Raw genomic sequence first — 15319 nt, forward strand, 5'->3', positions numbered from 1 at the left:
AGATTTGAATGCTCAGTAGGGTACGTGCCAAGAGATCATTCTGGAGAAATAGACGAGAGAATGAAGAAACGTAAGCAGTTGAGACACAAGGCAGATTCTCAACTCACAGGCAAGGATTTTGCTAAAGTAACATGGTGGGAGGAAGGCTCTTTAGAGTTATGGGTCTAAGTTGTTGCCTATACCAGCCGGAAAAGGAACATCTCTCATGTAACCACATGAATAGTTATTTTCCACCATGTATGTTCCTAAATTAGAAAAGATTAAGAGAACATTCTGTGTTTAGGCATATTTTTATGTCCATATGTAATTGAATATTTTGTTCATTAAGGTTTTTTTTTTTTTAACAAATATTTAGGAAATGGTATTTAATCTTATAAACAATAGCATTTGCAGAATGTGCTAAGATTCATCATGTTCATTATTATTAGACCTGCAAATAAATTAATGACATTTAGAAAGATTCCTATGACATGGTGAGCCTGCAACGTGGGTGCCAGTCCTCCTTGAGTCCAGCTTTCTGGCAGTGGGTGATTGGGTGGATGGTACTGCCACCAGCTGAGGTGCTGAAAAGAGAAGAAAAACAGGTTCAGGAGAAATTACGCTGAATTTTGTTATGAACACTGTGACAGTTATTAATGCTGTTTCCTAAATATGTTCAATTCTCCATCTTCTGGACGTGTAGAGGGACTATATCTTCTAGATCACTCATGGTTGAGTGAGGCCATATGATTAGTTCTAGCCAATGAGTTCTTTTTAAAAAGCTGCCAGTGTGAGATCCTCAGAGCTTTCTATTCCTTTACCTTGACAATTCTCCATATAATGGCTGCTCTGTCAACCTGAGTCTCCAGGTGAGGACAATGTGGAGAAGAGCCCCCACACCAACCCATGAGGTGCACTGAACACAGGAAAGAAATACACCTCTATTATTTTAAGCCCCTGAATATAACGTAGCCTAACCTGAGCAATACAGAAGTGTCAGCTGCCTGTGGAATAATCAAGTAGAGAAGTTGAATAGACAGATGGATATATGAGCTTGGAATTGGGGCTACAAATGTAGAGTAGGAGTGGTCAGCAGATTCACAGAAGCTAACACTATACTAACGCATGCGATTACCCAAGGAGAGAGATATTACTATTGTCTTGTTTTAAGTAAGCTAATGCATAACACGCAGAAAATGCTGAGTAACTGCCAGTAGCTGTGGGTCAAGGATGCACTCCTGGGAGACATCAGCATTGAAAAAAAATTGAGAAAGAGTGGTCAGAGAAATAATAGGGGAACCATAGAAACTCATCAGCCAAGTCCTTTGTGTTACAAGGTGGATATAAAGAAATAAAATATGTCACATAAAGGAACTTTAAAAAACATTAAAAGCAGGTTTGAAAATAAACTGGAATTTCTTTTAGCACTTTTAGTAAAAAGATAAATTTTATATAGATGCAAGTGATGGATTTGCAGACAACAGCAGAAAACCTGCTGGTGATTAAATATAACTTCTTCAGGACAAAAGGAAACTGTCTATGCTGATAACTTCTTTCTTCAGACAAATCGTGTGGAGTAGAGACTGTAATTACACTGCACTAGTCTTCAAGCCAAGGAAACCCATTAGTAACTAAGGATCTTGATTAAATCCTTCAACAGAAAAAGGGGTGATGCTCAAGACCTCAGTGAGAGAGACTGTTCTCCGCAAACCAAGTATTGGGTTGGAGAGACTTGTTTTATTCAAAATCAGATCAGAGAAGGATCTTTTAGATTAAGATACTTATATAAATCTAATTTTTTATACCCTTAAATAGTTGCATCAACTCTAATTTATTGCTATGCTATAGTTTTAAAAGTTATAATTCATATGCTTGGGAAAGCATATATAGCTACTGTTTAGTTAATTGCTTCTCTGTGAAAACTACATTTGAATCATAAGGCCAGTCAGCCCAGGACTCACTATAACATGTCTGAGCATCGCATCTCAGGTACATTGCTTAAGAAGGAAAGTCATTATGAAAATGTACTATTTCTGTTTCCAATCCTGGTAAACCCAAAGATTTCCCTTTATTTTTTCTAAAAACCAAGCTTAAACAACCAGCTTGATGTTCGCTTTGTTTCTCCTAAAACCTCAGTCCTCCAAGGTCAAGGTCATCTTTCAAACAGAAAGTGAACCCAATCCAATTTTAGACTCCACAATCAGGGCACAAACAAGGTCTTGAAGGAGTAGAAAAAACCTGAGTCTTCAACTCCTTTCTCTTTATGACTCTCTTTGTCCCTCAGTGACCACCATGGTTGGATAGTAATGAAAGTGGCAGCGGCCCTAGTGATAACTACGTGTTGAAATTCAGTTATATGCAAGGTATAATGTCAGGCATTTTCTCTTTTGAATTTATTTTTTAATTGACAAGTAAAAACTGTACAGTTTTATGATACACCATATGATGTTTTCATGTATTTATGTGTTGTGGCATGGCTAAGTGAAGCTAACTAGCATAGGCATTACCTCACATGCTTATTCTTTGTGGTGAAAATATTTATATTCTACTCTCTTAGCAATCGTCAAGTAGTCAATGTATTGTTATTACCTGTAGTCACCATGATGTACAATAGATCTCTTGAACTTACCCTCCTGTGTAACTGAAATTTTAGGTCCTTGACCAACATCTCCCCAGTTCACTCCTTCCCCAGCCTCCGGTAGCTGCCATTTTTCTTTCTGTTTTTCTGGGCTCAACTTATTTAGATTCCACATAAAGGTGAGATAAGGCAGTATTTATCTTTCTGTGTCTGCTTTATGCACTTAACATATTGTCCTCCGTTCTCATCTATGTTGTCACAAATGACAGGATTTTCTTCTTTTTAAAGGCTGAATAGTATTCCATTGTGTATATATACAACACATTTTCTTTATCCATTTGTCTTCTAATGGACACCTATGTTGATTCTGTAACTTGGCTATTATGAAAAGTGCTTCGGTGAACATATAAGTGGAGATTAACTCCTTGACACACTGCTTATATATATATATAAAACAATGGGATTGCTGGATCATATGGTAGCTCTATTTTTAACTTTCCAAGGAACTTTCATACTGTTTTCCATCATGGCTAATTTCCATTCCCACCAACAGTGTACAGGGCTCTTTTTTCTAATGTCAGGCATTTCTAAGACAATAACTCTAATTTTTTTGAACAACACTGAAAAGTAGATTTTAGTATCTCCATTTTATATAATACAATCATCTGTGCTTTAGATACAAACACACACACATATACACACACACACAGACACACTCTATCCCATTTAATCTTCACAATAATTCTCTAGGGTAGATATTGTTATTTTTATTTTATGGCAAAAATAATTGAGTATCATCAAGAAGAAGTAACTCACCTTGGCTCATTTAGATATTAAGGAGCAAAATGAAAATTCACACTTAAGTCTCTACGATGACCTAGTCTTAAAAACCCAAATCCATACAAAGTGGTCTCATCACTGTATATCTGAATATCTTTCCTCGTCCTTCCTTATAAATTTTGAAAGTGCTTGAATATAATTGGAATTAGATAACACTGAGTTTAGATTATTTCTGATGATGAATGAATTAGTAATAATGGCAAACCAATGAACATCACTATGTCTAATTGTCAAAACTTATTTAATTCTGAGTTAATAGAATAAATATTTAAAAGTCACTTAAGGGTAAGATATCATTCCACATTTTTATAATTTAGACAACATGACAGTTAATTATTTGACATGGCAGATGCCCTATATGCCAGGCTGCCTCACCCCTTGTCATGTTCCTGCTTAGTTTTCTCTGTGCTTGTAACATGTTTCTCTACTTCCTACCTCATAGTGCTTGGCATATGAGAGGAAACAACTGATCTCTGGTTTTACACCTGTGTTTGGCTGCATACTGTCTGTTTGCAGAGGGTCTTGCTTGGCTGCTATTGCCAGTGTTCCCTGGTTTGGTCCAGGGACACCACTAACTCAGGTCTTCCTTCTGTCATAGCAGGTGTAATAAATTTCTGTGGCTGCTATAGCAAGTTGCCACAAACCTAGCTGCTTAAGCAACACAAATTTATTATCTTTCAATTCTGGAGGTCAAACCTCCAAAATGAATCTCATTATGTTAAAATCAAGGTATCAAAAGGGCTGCATTTCTTTTTTGGATGCTCTAGTAGAGTGTATGAGTCAAGGTTTTCCTGAAAAACAGAACCAATAGGAAATATGTATGTAGTGAGAAATTGGCTCACAAAAGTATGGAGGCAGAAGAGTCTCACAATCTGCTGCCTGCAAGCTGGAAACCCAGGAAAGCCAATGATGTAATTCCAGACCAAGTGCAAAGACCTGAGAACCAGGGTGCCAGTATTGTAAATCTCAATCCAAGAGCAGGAGAAGACTGCGTGTCTGCTCAAGCAGCAAAGCAGAGGCAGCAAATCCCTCCTTTTTCTGATTTTTGTTCTACTCAGACCCTCAAAGGATTGGATGAGAGCCACTCACACTGAGGAAAGTCATCTACTTTACTGAGTCCACCAATTTAAATAAATGCTAACCTCATCTGGAAACACCCTCACAGACATGCCTGGAAATAATATTTAATCTGTGTACCTCATGGCCCCAATCATGTTGACACATAAAATTAACCATCACAGAGAGAATTTGTTTTCTAACCTTTTCCAGTTTCTAGAATTTGCCAGCGTTTCTTGGCTCATAGCTCCTCCTTCATTCTTCAAAGCCAGCCATGGCAAGTTGAGTCTTTCTCACATAAAATCACTGCTTCTGTTATCATACATTTTCTGATTCTATCCTCTGCCTCCTTCTTCCTGTGATCACCTTGGACCCACCTTGATAACCCAGGATAATGTCCCCATTTCAAGGTCACTGGTTCACAAGCTTATTTCCACCTGCCACCTTAATTCCCATTTGCCCTGTAACATAACATATTCACAGGTTCCAGGGATTAGGACATGGGCATCTGTGGGTGTTCATTATTCTACCTACCACAGCAGGGCCATGGTCATGCAGATGGAGAGCCTCATGAGGAGTGGGTGGCAGGGCATGGTTGGAGAGCATAACATATAGACACAGCATGTGGTCCCTGCACTCAGAACTGAGCTCAGATGCCAGCCTCATGACTTGCAGCCACATGACATTCAATAGGTCACCTCACATCAATGAGCTCAGTTTCATCATCTGTAAAGTTGGAGAGGACCATGTTAATGCATGATAAGACATATTTAAATTGATTAGCACAGAGTCTGCAACTTAAGAATAACAGTTAGAGCACTAAGATTTTTTGAGTTCTTATGAAGAGCTCAATGAAATTACTGCTATGATGTGGATGATGATGATTTTGATGTTGTAGCTGAGAGCCTGAGATAAGGTTTGGTCAGTCAACAGTTTCAAAAGTATCTGAAATCAAGAATTAATACAGCAGAGCTCTGGAATCTGTGGTGGTCTTAGAGATAATTATTCAGAACTGGCCAGGCAGCATTTGCTCCAGTTAAAGCCTAGGAAAATTTGCCCTCTCTGCTAAATCATCTGCAGTGTTTTATCCTCTTCTCCCTGCCCTTTTAGGACTTCAAAGATTATTGTTCACCACTTAGCTGACTCTTCAAAGCCAGTGTCCCCTGGCAGCATTTTAAGATGAATAAAGAAATTCAAAAGCAACTCCAAATTATCGGGGCTTGGATCCTGTGTCTTCAGATGTCTCCTTGTTGCCTACATGGTTCAGTAGAAACCATAGCCTTGAAGTCCTTAAAATGAATATCCCTAGGTAAAATACACCCTTTTCATCTTAGAAAGAATATCCTCATGAAATAGCTCAGCTAATGGCACATTAACTGACAGAAACAATTTAGCAACCGTCATCATATAACAAAATAATGACATTCTGGGTTTCAGGGAGAGACTGCATTACTAAGAAGGGATATCTCAAAACTAGACAACGCAGACTACTATAAACTTAAATCAACTGATGATTACATACAAATATCATTTAATAGTTTAAGATACTTGCAAATATTTCCAGTTTTGTTTTTCTCAGTATAAAACAGGCTTCTTATTTTAAAATATGTCCTAGGTGCTAAACTACCAACCTCCTCTCCCTGCCCCTGGGATCATTTTATATAGAATTGCACAATTAAAGGACTAAGTAGTCTCAGCTACTTGGGAGGCTGAGGTGGGATACCATGAGCTCAGGAGTTGGAGGCCTTCATGTGCTAAGATCTTGCCTGTGCTCCAACCTGGGAAACATTGTGAGACCTCCATCTCTTAAAAAAAAATATATCCAAATGATTAATAAATAAAAATGTATTCCAATTGTAGGCTCTAGAAACAGGTAAATAAAATGCAACAAGTTGCCACGATACACTCAGCATAGTTAAAATGAGAAAGATGGAAAGTATTGAAAATCTATGTAGAGTAACTAGTACTCTCACACACTGCTAATGGGATTGTATATTGGTACAATGATGTTGCAAAGGTGTTTGGTGGTTTCTATTAAAGATGACTGCATGCACATTCTATGACATCATAAGTCCACTACTATATATATAGTCAACAGAAATGCATATAAACTCACTAAGATACAAGTGCTGAAGTGCTCAGGCCAGTACCACTCCAATGACCTCAACCATAGAATAGATAGATAAATTGTGGAATTCAGCAATAAAAATAAACAGTCACCCACCACATGGACGAACCTCACAAATGTAAGGTTGATTGAAATAAGCTATTCTCAAAGTAGTACAGTGTATGATACTATCTTAGTCCATCTTCTCGCTACTGATAAAGCATACCTGAGGCTAGGTAATTTATAATGAAAAAGAAGTTTAATGGACTCATAGTTTCACATGGCTGAGGAGGTCTCACAATAATGGCAGGAGGCAAAAGACACATCTTACATGACAGCAGACAAGGGAGAATGAAAACCAAGCAAAAGGGGTTTCCCCTTATAAAACCATCAGATCTCATGAAACTTATTCACTGCCATGAGAATAGTATGAGGGAAACAATCCCCATGATTCAATTATCTCCCACAAGGTAACTCCCACAACATGTGGGAATTATGGGAGCTACAGTTCAAGATGAGATTTGGGTGGGGACACAGCCAAACCATATCAGATGCTATTCACATAAAGTATAAATAGTAGACAACACTAATAATGATGGGGTAGTGATTGGAAAAGGATACGGGAGGTTTCTGTGCTGCTGGTAAGATTATTTCATGATCTGAGTGAAGACACAAGACATAGCTCTTTTTAGACTGGGGAAGTGTATGGAGCTGCCTTTTGTAGTTATGTCATGGCTTCAGATCTGGAAAGGGTGTTAGTTTTGTTGCTCACCGTAGCTATTCCCAGTCTACTCAGTGACTCTTACTCAGATTACTTGATTTAATTTTACATGTCCTTAGTTCTGAAGAAATGTACAGGTATTTTCTGTCAAAATCTAAAGACTTGAATTTGATAGGCTCCTTAGGTGCATATGCATTTTCTATAGGCTTATAAAGCATTTTAAGCCAGATGAGATTTTACATTTTCTCCTACATTTTGTGGACCACACAATCCTTCTGCCTTTAAGAGATTAAACACATAAATTTGGACAGCTTTAAGAGTTTCCATAACTGTGATGACAACTTAAGATATCACTCTACTGAATGAGAACAAATCTATGTCATAAATGATTTATTAAAGTAAGTTTTATCAATAATTATACTGCAAAATGTTTTTAAAATTCAATTACTTTGATTTTTTTAGAACAGTATATAGTGGTTGTGACTTAAGCTTAACTACAGACACGGATTCAGATCCAAGTTCTGTTATTCAAGAATTATATAGCTTGGGGTTTTCTTTTTTCTCAGCTTTAACCAAGATTCATCAATTAAACTGGGATAATAACATCATTTTATTCTATAAGATTTATCAATTAAATTGAGATTATAGCATCATTTTATTTTATTAAATCCTATTTAATAGGATTATTAAATAATGGATTAATTTAATAAATATTATTAAATAATATTTATTATTCATTTAATAAGTAAATAGGACTTCCTATTTAATAAGTCGTGCTCAGAGAACTGGCTAGCCATATGCAGAAAATTGAAATTGGAGCACTTCCTTACACCATTTTATTATACATACATATATATATGTATATATGTGTGTGTATATATATATATATATATATATATATATAGAGAGAGAGAGAGAGAGAGAGAGAGAGAGAGAGAGAGAGGGAGATAGAGGGAGAGACATGGGCTCCCTCTGTCACCTGTGCTGAAGTGTAATGGTGCAATCATAGCTCACTGCAGCCTCAGACTTGTGAGCTCTAACGATCCTCCTGTGTCAGCCTCCTGAGTAGCTGGGACCACAGGTGAAGTTTAAGGTGGTGTTATCCAGTTCTGTGAAGAGGGTCATAGGTAGCTTGAGTGGGATAGCATTGAATCTATAAAATACTTTGGGCAGTATGGCCATTTTCATGATATTGATTCTTCCTAACCATGAGCATGGAATATTTCTCCATCTGTTTGTGTCCTCTCTTATTTCCTTGTTCAGTGGTTTGTAGTTCTCCTTGAAGAGATCTTTTACCTCCTTTGTTAGTTGTATTCCTGGGTATTTTACTCTCTTTGTAGCAATTGTAAATGGGAGTTCGCTCATGATTTGGCTCTCTGTCTGTTATTGGTGTATAGGAATGCTTGTGATTTTTGCACATTGATTTTGTATCCTAAGACTTAAGGAGATTTTGGGCTGAGACGATGGGGTGTTCTAAACATACAATCATGTCATCTGCAAATAGAGACAATTTAACTTCCCTTTTTTCTTACTGAATATTCTTTATGTCTTTTCTTTTCTGATTTCCCTGGCCAGAACTTCTAATACTATGTTGAATAGGAGTGGTGAGAGAGGGCATCCTTGTCTTGTGCCAGTTTTCAAAGGGAATGCTTCCAGTTTTTGCCCATTTAGTATGATATTGGCTGTGGTTTTGTTATAAATAGCTATTATTATTTTGAGATACATTCCATCAATACCTAGTTTATTGAGTTTTTTACATAAGGGGCTGTTGAATTTTGTCAAAGCCCTTCTCTGCATCTATTGAGATCATCATGTGGTTTTTGTCTTTGGTTCTGTTTATGTGATGGATTGAAGATTTGCATATGTTGAACCAGCCTTGCATCCCATGGATGAAGCTGACTTGATCGTAGTGGATAAGCTTTTTGATGTGCTGGTGTATTCAGTGTGTCAGTATTTTATTGAAGATTTTTGCATAGATGTTCATCATGGATATTGGCCTGAAATTTTCTGTTTTAGTTGTGTCTCTGCCAGGTTTTGGTATCAGGATGATGTTGGCCTCATAAAATGAGTTAGGGAGGATTCCCTCTTTTTGTATTGTTTGGAATAGTTTCAGAAGGAGTGGTACAGCTCCTCTTTGTACCTCTGGTAGTATTCGGCTCTGAGCCCATCTGGTCTTGGACTTTTATTGGTTGGTAGGATATCAATTGCTGCCTCAACTTCAGCCCTTGTTATTGGTCTATTCAGGGATTCAACTTCTTCCTGGTTAAGTCCCCCACTTATAACTAATACTGTTAATTTTTTCAATAGGAGCTCATTTCTAGCAGTCATCATGGTAATAAGTCACTAGCTTTTTTGACACTCATGATGATAAAGTAGTATCACTTATGCATCGAGATAGTCTGCAGCAGGCTTGCAGTAGCTTCCCCAGGGAGAGAGAGCTACTGACCACCCTTAGCCTGGGCATTTGGGTGGCATTTAATCTGCCACCCAAATGCCCAGGCTAAGGGTGGTCAGTAGCTCTCCATTCCATGTGGAAACATAGAATTAACAGATACATAATATCACTTTAATGAACTGAAGCATTTTAAAACAAATTGTGATACTGTGACAATCAGTCCAATGCTAGGGTTAAAAAAAAAAAACCAGTAGGACCTACTTTGGGTGAAAGTTGTGCTGTCTAGGCAGAGAGGAATGTGTAAACTGCCTAAAATACCCCAACCTCATTCCCACTGCAGAGCCCTCCCACGTGCTCCTTCCTCTGCCTGGAATGCTGTGCCTCTATGTGTTCTCATGGATCCCTCTCTTACTTCACTTAGGGTTTTTTCCCAAAAGAAAGGGATCCCAGTCTTTGCTATTGTAAATTGTGCTGCAATAAACATATGTGTGGATGTGTCATGGGCACAGGGAGGGGAACATCACACACTGGGGCCTGTTGGGGAGTAGGGGGTAAGGGAAGGGAGAGCATTAGGACAAATACCTAATGCATGGGAGGTTTAAAACCTAGATGACAGGTTGATGGGTGCAGCAAACCACCATGGCACATGTATACCTGTGTAACAAACCTGCACGTTCTACACATGTATCCCAGAACTTAAAGCAAAATAAAAAATAAATAAAAGAAGGGATCCCACAGGGAAGTTTTGGTGATAAATAAAAAATGTTTCCTACCATAACTCTGTTCTTGTATCCATTTGCATTTTCTTCAGATCACTTTTCCTATCTAAAATTATCTATTTTTAAAAAATTGTTCTTTTTTCTATCTCCTGCTCCAGGATAAGTTTCACGAAGGAAGGAACTTAGTCTTGATCATCTGCGTCCCAGGGCTTGGAATAGTGTCTGGGATACAGTAAGTGCTTAATGAGAAAGAATCTATGCATCTGTTCTCTCTAAATATATGCATAGAGAACTGTCTAGAATGGTGATCATCTAATGTCAATGATTATTTTAGAATAATATATTTAAGGTATTTAAATATTATACAACACATTGTTGATGACTGCATCAACTATCATTTCAATAGTATATTAAAAATGTCTATTTAAGTACATTTTACTGTGGTTTTAAATTGATATAAAATAGCTTTCGTTTCTGAGAGCAACATCTGAAGGTCAGGAAGTCACTTACATTTTTATTATTTTAAAGATATTTTTCATTAAACCATAGAGCTGTGCTTTGCCATTAATTAGACATTAACCAAAGAACCCCTCACATTCAAGTGCAAGCTATACTTTGCAAAAATCAATATTTTAAATCCTAGCCTCCAGCTCTTCAGGTAGAAAGGTTTTGGAATGCAAATTGCCTCACACTGGAAGGAAAATGGAATGCTGAGAGAAAAATCAGAACTAGCTGTGAAACTGTTGCAGCTACTTTTCAAAATTTTTTGTCTTCGTAATAAAGTTGGCCCTTGAACAACACGGGGGTTAGATGCACAGACCCCTGCACAATCAAAATCTGAGTTTAACTTTTGACTCCCCAAAAACTTAACTACTAACAGCTTACTGCTTATTGGAAACCTTACCAGTAACATATATTGTTAATAAATATTGTATATGTTACCTGTGTCATATGCTGGGCTCTTATTATAAAATAAGCAAGAAAAAATGTATTAAGAAAATCTTAAAGAAAAGAATATATGTTTACAGTATTGTACTGTATTTATTAATAACATAAGCTTATGTCAACTGTTTTCAAGACGAGTGAATCATCTATCTGAAATGGCAGCAACTACAGTAGCAGACCAATTTACAACACATATCAAGCAATTTAACTTTTTCTTGTAATGTCATGACTTTTCTCTGCTTCTTGAGAGCACTGCCAGCCTAAGTAGTGGCGCTTTGTATGCGTCACATGGTGTCATTCAAGGTGTATGGTACTGTACTCAACATGAAAAACGTGAGAACCACAAAAGATCACATTTATTTGTTTGCTCTCGTTTTTTGTTTTTGTTTTTGTTTTGCAGGAGTGTCTTGCTCTGTCACCCAGGCTAGGGTGCAGTGGCATGAACATAGCTCATTGCAGCCTTGCCCTCCTGGGTTCAAGTGATTTTCATGTCTCAGCCTTCCAAGTAGCTAGGACCACATGTGCACATCACCATGTCTAGCTAATTTTCTATTTATTTATTTGTTTGTTTGTTTTCGTAGAGACCAGGTCTCACTATGTTGCTCAGGCTGTTCTCCAACTCCTGGCCTCAAGTGATTCTCCCACTTCAACCTTCCAAAGTGCTGGGATTACAGGCATAAATCACCATGTGCAGCCTAAGAGATCATTTTCTAAGAAATCATGTTTTGCTATGATATACAATTTACTGGACAGATGAGCTGCTCACATGGAGATAGCAGCATCACATGTTTTTTAAACATGTACTTACAACACTTGAGCTCACTGCAATAGCAACTCGGAGGTGGCTAGAAAATTCTTAGTAGTACAGTATGGACTAGAGTTAATTTTATGCAATTTTCATTTAATACTGCTTCTTCATGTTTACATTTCTTTTGACTGTGAACAGAGCTCTGAATAGTCTATAAGGGTGTGTATAAGTTTTGATAAATTTTAACTCTTTATATTAGATTTCTGTTTACTTTATGGTAGGAGGTGATAAAATAGACTCATATTTGCATTTCCAACCTCCCCGACAGCTTCAACCTCTCCAGCTTCAGCTTCAGCCTCACTAGTTCAGGTGATCCTCCCACCTCAGCCTTCCAAGTAGCTGGGGTCTTAGCTGTATGCCACCATGCTCTGCTAATTGTTATATTTTTTGTAGAGATAAGGTCTCACCATGTTGCCCAGGCTGGTCTTGAACTCCTGGGCTCAATCCATTCTCTACCTTAGCCTCCCAAAGTGCTGGGATAATAGGCATGAGCCATAGCATCCAGCCTAGTATCTGCATAGCTTATGCATTCATGACATACTTAACTTTTTCTTCTTCTTCTTTTTTTTTTTTTGGTATTTCTAGGCTACCTGATTTGTCTTCAAGTTCTTTTCAAATTGTTATGAATCTCCAAAAAAATTTCCAATTTATTTACTGAAAAAAATCCACATGTAAGTGGACCCAAGCTGTTCAAACTCATGTTGTTCAAGGTTCAAATGAAATTCACAGAACTGTCTCCCTAATGTAGACCTCCAGGGAAGTTCTGATATCTAACATAGACCCAGGTGAGCCTATCTTACAGATTCATTATGGTTTTATTGATTCAATTTTTAAAAAAATAAAATAAACTGATACATACAGTCCAGTCTACTCATTTTGCAGGAAGGGGCAGAGATGAGACTTAGAATGTCAAAGACCTGCCCGAAATCACATAGCCAGAGAGTTACTAAAATGGTCCTTCTAGGACCTTTATCTACTTATGCATTATCTACTTATCAGACTAAAATTGTTTCCTCCATCTGCAGATACTTAAGATTTGCATTTTAAAACCCCCAATTCATTTTTAGCACTCATTTAACTTTTTTCCCAGAGACATTCTGCCCTTGCCATGGTTAATGTTATGCATCAAATTGGCTAGGCTATGGTGCCCGGTTGTCTGGCCCAACAGCAGTCTAGATATTGCTGTGAAACCATTTTTCTTTAGATGTGATTAACATTTAAATAGTAGACTTTGAGTAAAGCAGATTACTCTCCACTGAGTGGATAAGTCCCATCCAATCAGTTGAAGCTTTTAAGAAAAAACTAAGGCCCATCAAGTAGAAAGGAATTCTGCCTCCAGAGGGTCTTCAGACTTAAGACTCTGGTTGAAATTTTCAGCCCATCAGTCTGCCTTACATTTTTGAGATTTGCCATTCACCAAAACCACATGACCCAATTTCCTAAAATAAGTCAATTCCCTTTACAGACGCGCACGCGCGCGCGCGCACACACACACCCCCACACCCACACCCACACCCCTATTGGTTTTGTTTCTCTGGAAAATCCTGACTAATCTAGTCTCTAATATAGGAACAGATGAGCAGAATAAAAACGTTGTTGGCTGTCTGTCGCTCATGGTTTCCTTTCATTCTGTTTTTCTTTATTTGTTATTGTTTTGCTCTTTTTTCACCTCTACACAGAGAACCAAATTGAGTTAAAAATGAGAGGGGCTTTCAAATTCCCTGCTGGCTCTTGCCTCTCAGACCTGATGGAGGAAGGGGAGCCCTCCACTTCTGAACCCCAGCCAGCGTTCTTTAGGAGTGAGGGGGCACACTAAGCAGTTTTCTGGGCTCTGGGTGTTAAGAGGACTTTAGGGGTCATCTTAAGGCGTTGTGAGGCAGAAGAGGGACCATGCTGTGGCCTCAGCTTGGGGTGGATTGCTCTGAATGTTATACACTCCACCAGGCATCGTCATGAAGAGTGAGGTGATCCATTCTGTTACCTGGTTGCCTGGGCTGGCAGCCCTCCCTCCCAGACCTCTGGCCACGTTGAGGGTCCTTTAATCTTCATCTCTCTACAGACCCTCTTTACCATATTCTCAGGACTCTGGACTCCCTCTTCCTTCATAGAACACTTTCTGTAATTTTCTCTAGAAACCATCTTAGCTCCAAATTATAACTAAATTTTTTACTAAAATCCATCCCTTTCATTACAGTAAGCAGTTTACACAGGTGAATTTAAGCAGTATGTATACATTTTGATTAATACAAATAAGTCCCATTTGAAGATTTTAACAAACAGCAATCCATACACATTTCACAGCACCAAGCCAGAGATAAAATTATTATATAATGCAGGAAATGCAAAAGAAGGGGCTCTGAAGAGCAAGAGTCCACCCCCACCATGCAAATCCCTCATTATTACAATATAGTGGCATCTCAACTCAAGTAGAAACTGTTGGAAACCAGCCCATTGTCATAAACGAAGATTTTCCCTGTTCAGTTGGTTGCTTAGGTAGATACTGCATTTGTGAGTCCTGCTAACCTCCTGCAAAACTAGCTTTCCCCAACCTCAGAACTGCAGACTGCCACCTATCCTGGAGATGATCTAAAATAAATTTCTGAAGCCAGTTCATTATAGTTCTTTATAAAATGATCTTCCATCAGCAGCCCTCTCCCAGGAGACCACCTGTGAAAGTGCCCTCTTAGCCCCAACTCAGCAAACTTGGACTAGGGATGAAATAGGTAGACAATGAAAACATTATTTTCCTTAGAGAAGTAGTTTTCTCTCCTCATTACTCCAGGGATGTCAGAGTGACTGATAGCTGCTAAGTCCTAATCAGCAAGTCAATTTATCTCAAATCTTGAAGCAGCCAGCAGCCTGGATTATAAGATTTACCTCCAGAGAGCAGTCTTTTTCCTTGATCAAACTTCTGTATGATCTACAGACCTGCCAGAGCTCACAAAGATCCACAGTGTGATAGCTCGAATTTCACCAGAAAGAGAGAGAAAAGGTTGTACTCCCACACAGAAGAAACAATGAGAATGAAACAAAAGCTCACCATTTCTGCTGGTCTCTAACACTGGTTCTGGATATGCTCTGCAACCTTAAACACGAGCTCACTCACAAACAATAATCCACACACACGGATTGTAGCATGTCTATACTGTACACATGCACATGGTAGCATGC

At 38.2% G+C, this 15319-nt stretch overlaps 1 protein-coding gene across 1 annotated transcript in view; it reads right to left on the reverse strand.

Moving 5' to 3' along the window:
- Nucleotides 1-464: 464 nt before the first annotated feature.
- The window catches only part of LHFPL6 (LHFPL tetraspan subfamily member 6), a 398883-nt gene continuing 384028 nt past the window's right edge, over nucleotides 465-15319 (reverse strand). The window contains exon 5 of the mRNA XM_012469848.3: nucleotides 465-563. The gene's annotated coding sequence lies outside the window, so the exon portion shown is untranslated. The remainder of the gene's footprint in view (nucleotides 564-15319) is intronic.

The sequence above is a fragment of the Aotus nancymaae genome, unplaced genomic scaffold (genome assembly GCF_030222135.1).
Source record: "Aotus nancymaae isolate 86718 unplaced genomic scaffold, 86718_ANA_hifiasm-v0.15.2.pri h1tg000043l, whole genome shotgun sequence".
In the NCBI taxonomy this organism is placed as follows: Eukaryota; Metazoa; Chordata; class Mammalia; order Primates; family Aotidae; genus Aotus; species Aotus nancymaae.